Here is a 14,352-nt window from a genome sequence, read left to right as displayed (position 1 = left end):
CTTTTTTTGAACGTGAGGAAAATCCTCATGGACACTCTCCGGCGAGGGGGCATCGGAGGGGAGTCAGACTCTTACTGAATAAAAACCATCCACGTGTGAGCAGACCTCCGCCTAAATGGGGCGAGATGAAGTCGTTCTAGCATGCACCACCTCGCCTCAGCGGCCGGCCTGAATGAAAACATCTGGGCCCCGGCACCCACAAGAGCACCCCTCCCGACGACGTGTGGGGTCTCAAGCCAGCCGAAGATCGCCCGACCCCCAGCCTGCCACCCCACGTAAAGGACGTTCAACCAGACCAGTCTACCGTCTGCAAAATGGGGACACATGTCCAGGAGCGTCCCCCCTCTAAGCCAGGCAGGCCTGATCTCCAACGCTCGTTTACTCGGATTGCACCGACAACCGAGCTAAACGTTCCAGGGAGCCAGCACAGCCCGGCCCTCACGCAACTGGTCTGCCGGATTGCACCAGCAACCAAGCCAGCTCTAGGGAGCTAGCGCAACCCGGCCAGCACACCGCGCTTTCGCGCCACAGGGCGGGCGACCAAACCACCATCTGTCCGCCGGTTTATGGTCCACGGGAGTCCAGGACCTAAGACCCCACAGGTCCCACAAATTTGCGCCTAAAATGGCGAGAACTCACGTGTGTTGCCCATAGTCACCACGCTGGGCAGGCGGGTTGGTGACCGCAGGGCTGGCTTTGTCACACCGAAGACGTTGCTGCCCGTCTTCGGCCTGTGCAAAGCCAGCAGTTATTCCGCCATCGATCGACTTTTTAAGTTTTAAGGTGGTAGTGAAACTGTGGTATCCCTTAGTCACCTCTTACGACACCCACGAAAAGAGAGGGGGTGGCTATATTCTGTACTTCCGTAACCAGTAACCACACAGCCCAGGCAAAGTAGAATGAAAATAATTTAATGTAGTATAGTATAGTATTTAATATAAAGAAATATAGATTGACTATATTTGGAGTGGGTGTGCACTGCACCAGCGCTCTTTAGGACGAGCCGCCTCTGATCCGAACAATATTTCAAAACACCTTAATTGTGTGGATGTGAAGAAAGCAATAAATTATTTTGTTTTCGTTGTCTGGTGTTTGGAGCTGGCGCCTGCAGTGTTGGTGATTCCGCGTTGACGGAATGGATTTTCTATACAAATAAATTCGCCGCCTCTGGTTCCAATTATAAAATTAATGATGTTAAAGGACCTACCGTAATGATAAAGTCATGAATATGCATATTTGCACCTTACCTATCGTCGATAACAATAGATCAATGTTATTTTTTACCCTTAACCCTTTTTGGCAATATCAAACAAAAAGAGTATCGATTTCTGTCAATAAAATTTATGAATATTCATACATAACAATTAGAATAATCAATATTTGCTTTGATTTCGATTTTTTGTTTAGTCATATTCCGATCATTAGGTACTTTATGCAATCTTTATTGGTGGTCCCCATGGTTGTGAGAAAGCTGATTTGAAAAGAGGGTTAAAGTATATCATCAATACTTTTTAGCACCTGGACTTTTGATAAAAAATTTAACGTATTAATATCTTTTTATTATTACTTTGTGCATATGTTGTGTACTCATAAAACCCATTAAGAACGACGTTTCATATTTTTACTACCAACATAGGATTGTTTATCAGAGGTAGAGAGGTACGGGCCGCCTAATTGAATGCAGTTACCGATGCCTATAGACGACAACACAATAACATAACCCAGCCTTAGGAGTTCTTGCTATATTACTCACCACAGGAACACAACACCATTTGAGAGCAGCAGTATCTATTATTTGGCTGTGATTCAAATTGAGTTACTAAACCAGTCGGGCTGACATCTGAAAATCTGACATTATGAGTAATATATTTCTAACTATGCCTTACTTCAATGCTAATAGCAAAAATATCTCCCTCATGCAAAGTAACCAAAATAAATTGAACTTAAATTAACGAAATGACTATTTAACAACATAACTTATTTTTTTTACAAAAAAGAGCTGATATACAGGTGTCCCAGGAAAGACTGTTAAGTCCAGAGCTAGACCACTCCATGGAGATGATTTTTTTTCAATGTTTTTCGACATTAGCGTTGTTTTTTATCATAAATTCGTAAATAATTGAGGTAAATGCTTGATTTTTTTTTTGTAATTTAGCTCAACCTTGCATCCTAACTGATACATACACAACTAACCCTAAAAGCATAACCATGTGTTTAAACATGAAGAAGGCCATTTCTTCAAGACAATAGTGATATGATACCCAAAATCGGAGCGAGAATTGAACCCACAGCTGTGTAGAGGAAAGCAGACTGACTGACAACTAAACCATCCACAACAACATATAGTTCTGTAAACAACAAAAAATTATTTAATAGTATGTATCTATACTTATACACAATTATACAAATAGTTTACAAAATAGTTTAAATATACACAATTATAGAAATCTAGGTTTTTGTGACCCAGAAATGCGGAATTAATATAAAAAAGAAATCGCACATACGCAGACAACTTATTGTACGTAATTTACATGTACGTTCACGTATGGTGATTTACGAATCTCGTCTTATTACATGAAATTTTGATTACCTTTAAGTATTCGTGGGTAAATTAACTCTCTCTGAGAGTTTCTGTATTTCTAGTTAACCGAATGAACAAAATAATAATGTATGTAGTAGATATTTACTTATTTCAAACCAACGAACCGCCCCGGCTTCGCACGGGAGCAATGCTCATACTAAATATACTACAAAATGTCTTTATTTATAATGTGAAGCTAGATTATATTGTTATTATATTAATTACCATTGTATACAATGGTAATTAATATAATAACAACAACATTCAAATATGCGTCGATGGATTACACGTTGCGTTGTTACAGAATGCGTTGAAGAAATAAAGGTTCACTGCTCGTTCCCCGTAGGTGATAGTGTGATAACATGTAGCCTATATGTTGACCCGACTTCTTAATAATATTCGTGCCAATTTTGATGTAAATCCATGCAGTACTTTTTGAGTTTATCCGGGACATGTCTGTATGTACTTAAGTTTTACAAGAAAGAATCTACTTCCAGAGAAACTTCTAAATTTTATTTAAGTAGCTATTTTTTTTTTTTTTTGTTATTAAGTCGCTATATATTTTAAATAATATTGAAATAAAATAATAAAACATATTAATAAAATAATTTCATCATCATCATCACGTTCGCGCAAGAAATGCCGGGAACTCATGTGTGTTGCCCATAGTCACCACGCTGGGCAATCGGGCTTGTGACCGTAGGGCAGGCTTTGTCGCACCGAAGACGCTGCTGCCCTTTTTTTTACGTGGGGAATATCCATCATGGATACCCGATATACTCCAGCGCAGGGCGCCAGAGGGTTACGTCAGATTCCTACTGACTAAAAACCACCACGTGTGAGCACGCTGCTGCCCTTCTTCAGCCAGTTTATTTCAAAGGCAGCAGTTGTATGGTTATCCTGCCATCGGTCGGATTTATAAGTTGCAAGGTGGTAGTGGAACTGTGTTATCCTATCTTAGTCGCCTCTTACGACACCCACGGGAAGAGAGGGGTGGCTATTTTAATAAAATATTAGTAAAATCAGTTAATATAATATAATCGATAGTTAATAAAATCATTTATCAAAGTTTTATTATAAGCCTCCTTTCGAAATGGAGTATTTGTCACGTTTAAGGGTTTTATACCAACTGAGAAACTATTACCAAGAATCCCCCGTCAGTCTAATATCTTTAAAATCACCTATAGTTAGTTACTTTGGGTTTTGCTTTTGCATGACATTAGCGCTTAAGTTAAAATAGCATAAAGTTTATGCTACTAAAATGTTATCTTCGAAATTAATTTATATTTTTTTATCTTACGTCTTACGGTTACGACGTTACTCCTTCCTTTAGCGCGTTTTAGCAGCAAATTAACCTTTATCGATACATCTAAAACTGCGAATAATTATCTCAGATCTGCAGGTTTATAGTCCAGTCACAGACTTCGAAGACGTACATTTTATGTTCGCTCGTAACAATTTTTCATTACAATTATATTGCTACTGGATGGATTAACACGGAAAGTTTATATGCTGATAAGTTCAGCGTTTATGTCGTTCCGTTGAACGCTTCATAACTTTTCTTGGTTAATGTGACTAAAGAAATCCATAAAATTTTTATCATCAGCAAAATAAATTTGTATTATTTAAATATTATTTCTTTATTTTAAAACAAGTTGGTGTTAAGAATTTTCTAACGTCTATGATATTGTTAATCACAAAACAAATCTGTCGTTTACTACTACTATTAGTTTTATATTACATAAAATAAAATGTATAGGTATGTTCAAATATATTCTTAATAGTAAAATTTCTTACAAATTTCTGATTTTAGGGTTTATTTTTCAAGCTCTTCTATTTTATCTTGATATGTATGTGACAATAATTAAAACCAACCTAAAAATTATCCAATAACAAATTTAAAAACAATGATCGACTAAACAAGCATAAAATGATTTTAAAAATAGATTTTAATTTCCTATGACTAAAGATCAACATCTTAGCATATAACGTGAAAATTGTCTAATTATAAAAATCTAATTTACAAGAATAATCTAAACCTACTGGAAACTTTTGTGACTAAATCACATTTAACTATTCGTAAGAGAGTTTGCAATACGTGTTACAAATAATCATTAATATTTTTACTCATAATTATGTGTAATCGAGTCCGAGATGAGGCAGGGTGTCGTCACAGATGAGCAGTAAACCGTAAAAGCACCGCACAGTTACGTGGGCAGCTCAAAAGTGCCGCCCCGTGTGTGGTCCGACTTGAAAATGTATGCAAATTTCAATATTTATCGACAAATGAGAGCTTATTGCTCCTTCCAGATATGAAGCATGCAAAACAAAATATTGAATATTCATGTAGTTTTCATAAAAACGCTGTTCAGTTTTATTTAAACAAGTAGGTATAATTGTGGATATAGCACTATATTAAATGGCTTTTTAAGATTCTTTTCAAGTATTATAATTGATTTAGTGACAGACAATCGTTTTTACGTAGTTATACTTGAAGATACTAATTTTATATGCATACTTACGATATTGAAGAATATCATTTTGTTTGAATTAAAATCATTTTTTAACATTTTTTGTATGAAATAATTTTAAGTATAACTTAGTAGTCTTTTTATTTATAAGTGTTATATATTTATATACAATATGGCTGGTTTTTGTCACACTAGAATGAAATTCTTGCTTATTGTGCTTATAAGTTGATGACAGAGCTATTAATGCGTCTGAGTTAAAATTATTCTGTTTTACTTGCATTATAAACATATTTTATTATAAAATTTTAACAGTACATAAAAATGGTAGGAAAAAGTGCGAGCAACGAGGCAATCATTTTCCACAGTCTCGTTAAGGGTGCGCAATTAACCGATTATTTTAAAATAACCGTTGCGGGCCGTGCATGCTCAGCCGAGGCGGGCCTTTGTCGGCGAGCAGTCTTGTTGACATTTTGTGGAGCAAATCTTCGTGCCGCGGCCACTTTCATCTTAACTTATAATCGTTTATTTGATGGATGGTCATACGTTTATAAATTGCGTAGATTGGTATGTAAATAAGTTTAATTCGAGCTCTATTTATAAACTTACAAATGATTACTTTGCAGGTGGGACTCTATGTTACATTAAAAAGTAGCAAAAGCTTTTATTTGTAAATAACATTTTTAAAACGATCTGATAGCGACATGAAGTCAGTACAAAAACTTAATGGTTCGTTAATTCATGGAAGGTAAACAAAACGATTTTTAATTGTGAATGAACGAGTACGGTTTCTAGAGATATTCATTTATTTCATCATCACTTCAGCCTTATACAGTCCACTGCTGGACATAGACCTCAAAAAGTTTGCGCCAAAAATTATGTGAACTCATGTGTTTTGCCCAGTAACCACGTTGGGCAGACAGCTGCTCCCTGTGTATTCAGAGCCAGCAGTTGGATGGTTATACCGCAATTAGTCGGCTTTTTAAGTTCCAAAGTGATAGTGGAACTGGTATCCCTTAGTCGCCTCTTACAACACCCACGGGAAGAGAGGGGGTGGCTACATTCTTAACTGCTGTAACCACACAGCGGCACGGTTGTATGTGGTTATAAAAATATGGTTATTGTATTTACTAATAATATATATTTTTAAATAAAATTAAAATAGTTTATTAAACATTATACATATTTACAATTTACAACTTAAGAACTTAGCAAAATTAGTTAGCAAATTTTATATACATCTATGAGTGGGTTCTTGATAGACACAATATATTGTACTAGCTGTGCCCGCGACTTCGTCCTCGTGGAATATAACAAAAAAAGTTAAAAAATAAACATAAAAAATCTAAAATAAAAGTAGCCTAAGTTACTTCTTATTACATCAGGTCGGTCCAGCCGTTTCAGGGATTATCCGGAACAAACAGACAGACAAAAATTGTAAAAATGTTATTTTGGTATATGTACCGTACGTCCATATGCATTTAGTAATAAGCGGTTATTTTAATATTACATACAGATAATTCAATTTTATTTATTTGTATAGATTTTAAATGTATCTACAATTTTTAGTGACATAACTTAAAGCTTTAATTTAGACATATTTATTTAATTAGATGTAAAAACATATAATTTCAAAAAGATCTAAGGTACCTAAAAAACGTCTTCATTATAAATTTTAAATAGCTCTTCTTGTAAAATCAGAAATGCAAATACGAATAGGTTTACACATTTTCAGAACTTATAATAAACAATACTGTCCGAGATAACGATTTACATTGTAATTTCAGCTATAAATAAAAAGCCAGTTACAAAATATAATTAAAATGTACATTATTGAGATATGCACAAGAAATGTCCTAGAAAGGCGAAATATTGGATCCGCCTACAACGGTAGCTCACCCCAATCCCCGGCTCTCATTGGACGATTTACTGGTTTTTTTTCCTTAGTAATACAAGAAATTTGCTGTCATGTACGTACCTACTCGACATTGAATACTACTGTACTCCATTTTTATTTTTTCAACGCATTAATAATAAATTATTGCTTGTGACAAGTTTCATTTTTTACCGATCGTCCATCATATTTTTATTATTGAACACAGATGAAGAAATATTTACTAGTAGGTAATCGAAAGATAAAGATTATTGAGCACTTTGTTGATTTTATTCAAGGTTCTTTTTTAATATTTCCAAATAAATAAGTGCACTCAAAAACAACTTTCTATTCGTATTTACAATAAAATATTTATTTATTTATTTATTTATTTATTCTTTATTATACACCACATAGAGTATTTTAATACAGAATTGTAAAGAAAAAAGTATAATGCACAATGAGGTGGCCTTATCGCTCGGTAGCGATTTCTTCCAGGCAACCTTAGGGTTAGGATTAATGGAAAAAAGAAATAAGTAGGTGATGTATAATAAACGTATATCAAACAAAATAAGATTCATATAATACAGATAATTATATACAATAAACAATTAAATATTCCTATAAGTATAAATATACACGTACATAACAATAATATAAGTACACGGTAAATAATACACACACATATATATATATATATATATATATATATATATATATATATATACATATATATATATATATATAATTAAGTCATATTAAGACGCAGATAATGGTCTTTTACAAGTTTTTTAAATGAAGCAATACTTTGAGCTTTGCGAAAGTGTAAGGGTAAACTACTAATAATAGCCTGAACAGCAAATGAACGTCAATAATATTTGGTCAGTAGGTACAGGCATCCTAAGCGTAAGATTTCCAGACGAAGTATAAAGGACTAGTTGGTTTAAATAGTACACAATACAGAAATGAGAGACTGTGTAAATTTCGACGAAGACGAATAGGAAGCCACTTAAGCTTAGAGTGAAATATTGTACTCAGATAGTCTATCGGTGTCACCTTTAAAAAAATTTTGCAAAACTACTAAAAAATTTAAATTTTGCTGATTTTTTTTAATCAACAATGTTTTGGGACCTAACAAAATAAACTACGCTATGTTATACAACAGTAACGCTATTTTCATTTTTTGCGTAAACATCATAACATAACTTAAAAATAAAGGAACAAGATTAACACCCGTCTTCATTTATTAAGTTTCTGTTAAAAGTCATCTCGCCTTCCTAAATAAAATGCTTATTCCTTAAGCAATCTCATTCCATTTTGTTTTATGCATACAGATGAGTTATTTGATTTTTATTAATTGAACTGCCAAGCGGGACGCAATCGTGTCAGCAAGAACAACGGGGCCGTGCATCTGCCCCATTTATTAATACCATCGACAATAAAACATTTGAGACACGTTCTTACGAATCAATACTCGCGTTCCCGGTATGAATTATTTATATATTTTATTGTCGCTTTATCGCCTGTATCGCTCCGACAGCGGATGCCGGGGGTCTTTCCCACTTGAAATAATAATCGAGATATAATTTTTATTTTTGACAAATAACTGGCCAGCGTTGGGTGCAGTCAGGTTTTTGCACGACTGGCTGTAGAGCTGATATGGCCACCATAGTTTACCATGACCAGTTCTTTCGTCTAAATATACATAAGTCGCTCCTTTGGTACTTCACTTTTGTTTAATTTAGTCAACATAATGTTTCTGCTAGACGATATTGATCATATACTACATTCTATGGCTCCCTTTTTTAAATTGAAATGAACATTATAAAATAATTAATATTAAATAAGTAAATGTACGTACAAATTGACTATGTTAATACATTAATTGGTAATCTACCCTGGTATCTTAATAAAGCATATTTCGTAGCTTCACATTTTCTCATCAGTTACACCATGGAAAGTAATGACGTGACTGTTCTCGAGGTGAGGAGTTAAACGCCTCCGCAAAGTGCATATTCATCAGTGTCATGTCAAAAAATGACCAACGTTTGCGGCTTAATCATAATAAAAATGTATCCTTTTGGCTATAGCTTCATTTTCTTTATTACAATGTAAATTGTCAGAAAAGATAGTGGCATGTTACTTCATTTTGAGTATGCTAAAGCCCCTGGGAATTATTATTCAAACTCAATGATCTATGAATATTGTCTGTCATTTTGTTTAGGAAAATTAGATTTTGCGCGTTCACTATTTACTATGTCTTTTGTAAGCTCTACTTATACATACCCTACAATTAAGGTTACAGCCAGAGTCAGAGCTAAAGTGTTGGTTATAAGCCGGATAGTTGCCTCGATGGGATGGATACACGGCTCAGTTTCGAATGCACTATGTTAGTCTTGTCGATTGTGTTAGCTTTTCATCATAATCGGAAGTGCACCCCGAGTAGGCCTTATTGGCACATAAGCCATTAAAGTAAGCGCTCAGGTTTTAGTCCGTGTAACCAAAAATCTTCCGCGTTGTAACTTTGACTAGCGTTCAAATTAAATAGTTTTAAATAATTTTTATTTCTTTTTCAAATAGAAAAAGAAAGTATCCGTAGCAAAAAGGATAGTTGCCCAATTGACTTTTACGGATAGTTACCCCTAAAACAACTCTTGGGGCGCTCTCAACTATACGCAACTATAAGACTAAAAGTATTTAAACGAGCAAAGACACATTTTTTCTAGTTTTTTGTTATTTTTTTTACTGCAATTTATCTTAAATAAAATAAGAACTTATTAGCAAAATACCTCGTTAGATTAAGCCCAAGCGAAATATTAGCTTAACAAGAAGAACCTTAAGAAGATGGAACTCTAAAATGAAATCCTAACTATGTCATTGATTCAAAGTTATAATATGATTAGCTGTGTATAAAAAAAAAAATATTAACGACTTATCTAACTGTGTTTTTGAGGATTCTAGGAAAATACCTTATATATAATCAATATCCTTGGAAAAAATTAAATAATATATAAAAATATCCTTGGAACCGAAAATGAAATAAGATTGGTATAAAATATATCAGAGTCTTAAGAGAGCCATCTATTCTTTTATGTGGCAAGTATCCCTTTTTACGTTAGGCTTACTATTCATCGAGTCTTCACTTCGAAGATTCCGCAACGCTTGAAGACGAAAGTCTTCGAGCAATGTGCCTATGTCCAGCAGTGGACTGCAATAGGCTGAGCTGACTGACTGACTGACTGACTATCCGCCGGAGTAGGCAGGCATTTTCAGAGGTCAAATAAAACAGAATTTACTCAAATTAATATTATTCCATTATATTATATTAAAAAAACAGGCTTTTATAGAAGACTAGCTGACCCCGCAAACGTTGTTTTGCCATATATTTTATTAACCTTCTCAATCCCCCCCTCCCATTATGACTTAGGGGTATGAAAAATAGATGTTGATTCTCAGACCTACCCGATATGGACACAAAATTTCATGAGAATCTGTCAAACCGTTTCGGAGGAGTTTAACTACAAACACCGCGACACGAGAATTCTATATATTAGATTAATTACCTACGCTTTGATATACACTTTGAACAAAAAAATAATAAATAATTATCTTTAATAATAGAGCATTTTCAAAAATTGGGGCAACTATCCGGCTTATACGCTAAGGGCTGCGGTACACCCGGGCGCCAGATTGTAAAGGGGCGTTAAAAGCAAGGTACCGGTATATATACTTCTAGCTTTTACCCGCGGCTTCGCTCGCATTGATTTTTTTTTTTTAAATAAAAGTATCCTATGTTACTTCTAATACCTCTGAAAATATGTGTACAAAGTTTCATGATGTTAGGTAGTTATCGATAAAAGCGTTACAAACAAACTTAGATTCACATTTATAATATTAGTAGGGATTAGGGATTAGTGATAAATGAAGAAGGTAAATAAGGCTAGAGCCGCCCTTAGCTACAGTGACCGTGAGTTGAGAAAATTACTGTTACTATCTGTGTTCATTTGAATAAGGTTGATATTCGCTTGCGGCGATTGGTTTTAAGAAAACGACGTGTAGTTTGAATGCAAGTTTATTTGCGACTGATTTGACCATCATTCATCATAGTGGACTGTACAAATGCACGTATAGATAGTTTCTCTTTAAACATGTCTATAGGTATACAACACAAAATTTTTATCTGTTTGGACAATCTGTTATATCACTTCGGTTTGACACGTGCAAGCGGAGGTTAATTCCTGAGCTATATGGTGACATGTCTATCCGGGGCGAGGCGGCGAATGCTAGCGTGACCCCATCTCGCCCCACCCAGGCTGCTCACACGTGGTGGTTTTTTAGTCAGTAGGATTCTGACATAACCCTCTGGCGCACCCGCGCCGGAGGGTATCCATGATGGATTTTCCCCACTTTAAAAAAAGATGACGTTTATCAAAATATTGTCAACTGTAAAATGTGTATCATGTAATATAGTAATTAATGAAGTGCTTACCTTCATTTGTGGACGTAATGGAAGAAAGTATTAGCCACATATGCGTCACAGCGTTTTGTCAAAGTGATATTACGACTGCTAAACGCCTACTGTATGAGCCCCTATTGAAGCAGATGAAGACCAGAAAGCGTGATGGGAAGACTTTGAGAGATATTGATGACATCCTATGTACACTGAAGGAAGCTGATCCTGAAGTTCTACCGATATTGGTTGCTCGGAAGTTGCAAAGACTATCCCCGGTTCTTTTCGAACATGTAAATGTAACACAAATCCTTAAGGATTTGGTGAAAATGCGCCAGGGTATTAATAATATCTCTCAGTGTTGTGCAAGTAAGGAAGATTTAAATAAATTGAAAAGTGACATTGAAACACTAAAAGAAGTCTCGTTTGTAAACAATTTCTCTAGACACATAAATCCGAAGTGGGGAGCCTGTAGATTAGAAAGTTTAGACCTATGAGGTTGCATCCTATTAGTCGTGAGATGGATTTTTATGATATGAAAAACTGTTAAGAAAATCTGCACTATGATGAGGGTAGAAAGGAAAAAACGTCAGCGGCTGAACAGGTTAATAACGGTGTGTCAGCGGTGAACGTCATTGAGTCAATTGTGAGCGAACCGTTTGAAAAGGTAAATAACGCGATGGCAGTGACGAGCGAGAGCATGACTCATACGTCGTTTAAACCTTTGCCTACAAAACCGTCAGACGGGCCGTGCTACAATGACCTCAGGTCGCAGGAAATAAAAACTTAATTTCAAGTTTTAAATCACTGTGAATGGAAGCCCCAAGAAGAAAATAAACAATGGATATTAGTAGAAAAAAAAAGAAATTTAAAAATAAATTTGTTGGTAACAAAGAAAAACCCGTTGTCGAATCAAATGTGAATTTTAAGGCTGTGGACATAAGAATCCCGTATTATATTTATAACATAGCGAAAGATGTGATAAAGAATAATGAAAAATAAAATGTGACGTACGAATATAAATGCATACAAAGTCTATGTGGCTAAAAGTAAATTAAAATACTTTTTAAAAGATGAATTCTGGCCGTAAGGAGTCTCGTTTAGACGTTTTATAGACTTTAAAGGAAGATATAAAAGTGACCAAATGCAAAGGAATACCTATGATCAACAACAATGATCGCTGGTTTAAGTAGAATAATTAGTTTCTACTGTAAAAATGGACATCGGTCTGTCCCTTGTTTGAGGTCTCTCTGTCGGAACTCTGATATAATTGCCTTACAAGAGACATGGCTCTTACCACACGACAACGACTTTCTGGGAAGTATAGACAATGACTTTTCAAAGCTTACTGTCTATTTTTCTACACTTGCAGTCTGTGAGTCGACTTCACGCAGCGAGCATACAGCGCACTGCGCGTCTAATACAATAACGCGTTCGGGATTTTCTTCGGTCTGCCATATTTCTGTAGCGCGTTGTCTATGTTCGCCGAGGCGCGTACTAATTGCTTCTACGTGATCATTATTAGAAAGCGGTGCGCCTCACTGTGGCAGCGAATGCGCGGAACATCGAACACCGTCCTGAGTGTGTTGGCTCACCGATGGGACTCTCCATTGCTTTATTGCTGGATACAGCTCCATGCTCCCGCTGCGAAATACTATTGTTAGCACGGGAGTCTCACCGGAAGCCACAAATTTTAATTTTATTTAATTTATGTAATATAATTGTTACTAACCCTCTTTTTGTTTTATTTTATGTGTATTTTTTACTAACACATAATTTAATTTGATTTTGAATATGGATTTATTTCTGAAATAAATGATTATTCATATATAGCAAGTATTTCAAATAGCCTTTCACATCACACTTTAGTATATCGCAGTCCACTGCTGAACATAGACCTCAATAGGAGTTAATTATGTGAAACAATTTATTTAGCAAGATATAATGTCCAGATGGAAATCTGGTTAAAATAAATGATCTGTCCTAGTTATAATGGCACCAAAAACCAAGGTCGATTACATAAAGTAGGGTTGCATTATTATATTATACCATTTTTTACCGACTTCGAAAAAGGAGGAGGTTACTCAATTCGACTGAATATATTTTTTTTAATGTATTTTCAGGGATAACTTCGTCGTTTATGAACCGATTTTGATAATTCTTTTTTGGAAGGAGATATCCCTGGTGTGGTACAATGATAAGGAAACCAGGATCTGATGGTGGGATCCCAGAGAAATCGAGGGGAACTCTCGAAAATCCGCATAACTTTTTACTGGGTGTACCGATTTTGATGATTTTTAATTTAGTCGAAAGCCGATGTTTACCATGTGGTCACATTTAAATTTCACCGAGATCTGGTTACAACTTTTGGAGTAATCTTTGATAATGAGTATTTACTTGACTATTTTTTCGACTACCTACGTTGTATTACTTGTCGATATAATTGAAGTCGATTTTTTTCTCGTTTGTCTGCATAAACAATTATTCTTTTGTTCTTTGACTGTATCGATACCAAACCACGCAAAACAAATTGAACAATAAGTTTTGTAAAATAAAAATAATTATGTTTGCTCGCAAACGAAAAAAAAACCGACTTCAATTACATCGACGAGTAGTACAACGTAGATCGACGAAAAAATAGTCAAGTAACTGCGCGTTATCAAAGATTACTCAAAAAGTAGTTATCAGATCTCACAAAATTTATATGTAACCACATGACAAACATCAGCTTTCGATTAAATTAAAAATTATTAAAATCGGTACACCCAGTAAAAAGTTATTGCGGATTTTCAAGAAGTTCCCTCGATTTCTCTGGGATCCCATTATCAGATCCTGGTTTCCTTATCATTGGTACTAAACTTGGGATATCTCCTTTCCAACAAAAAAAGAATTATCAAAATCGGTACATCCAGTAGAAAGTTATGCGGTATAATACAACGTAGGTCGACGAAAAAAGCGTCAAGTAAAAACGCATTATTAG

This window comes from Melitaea cinxia, chromosome 9 (assembly GCF_905220565.1).
Source record: "Melitaea cinxia chromosome 9, ilMelCinx1.1, whole genome shotgun sequence".
Taxonomy (NCBI): Eukaryota; Metazoa; Arthropoda; class Insecta; order Lepidoptera; family Nymphalidae; genus Melitaea; species Melitaea cinxia.
This window is presented reverse-complemented; position numbering follows the sequence as displayed.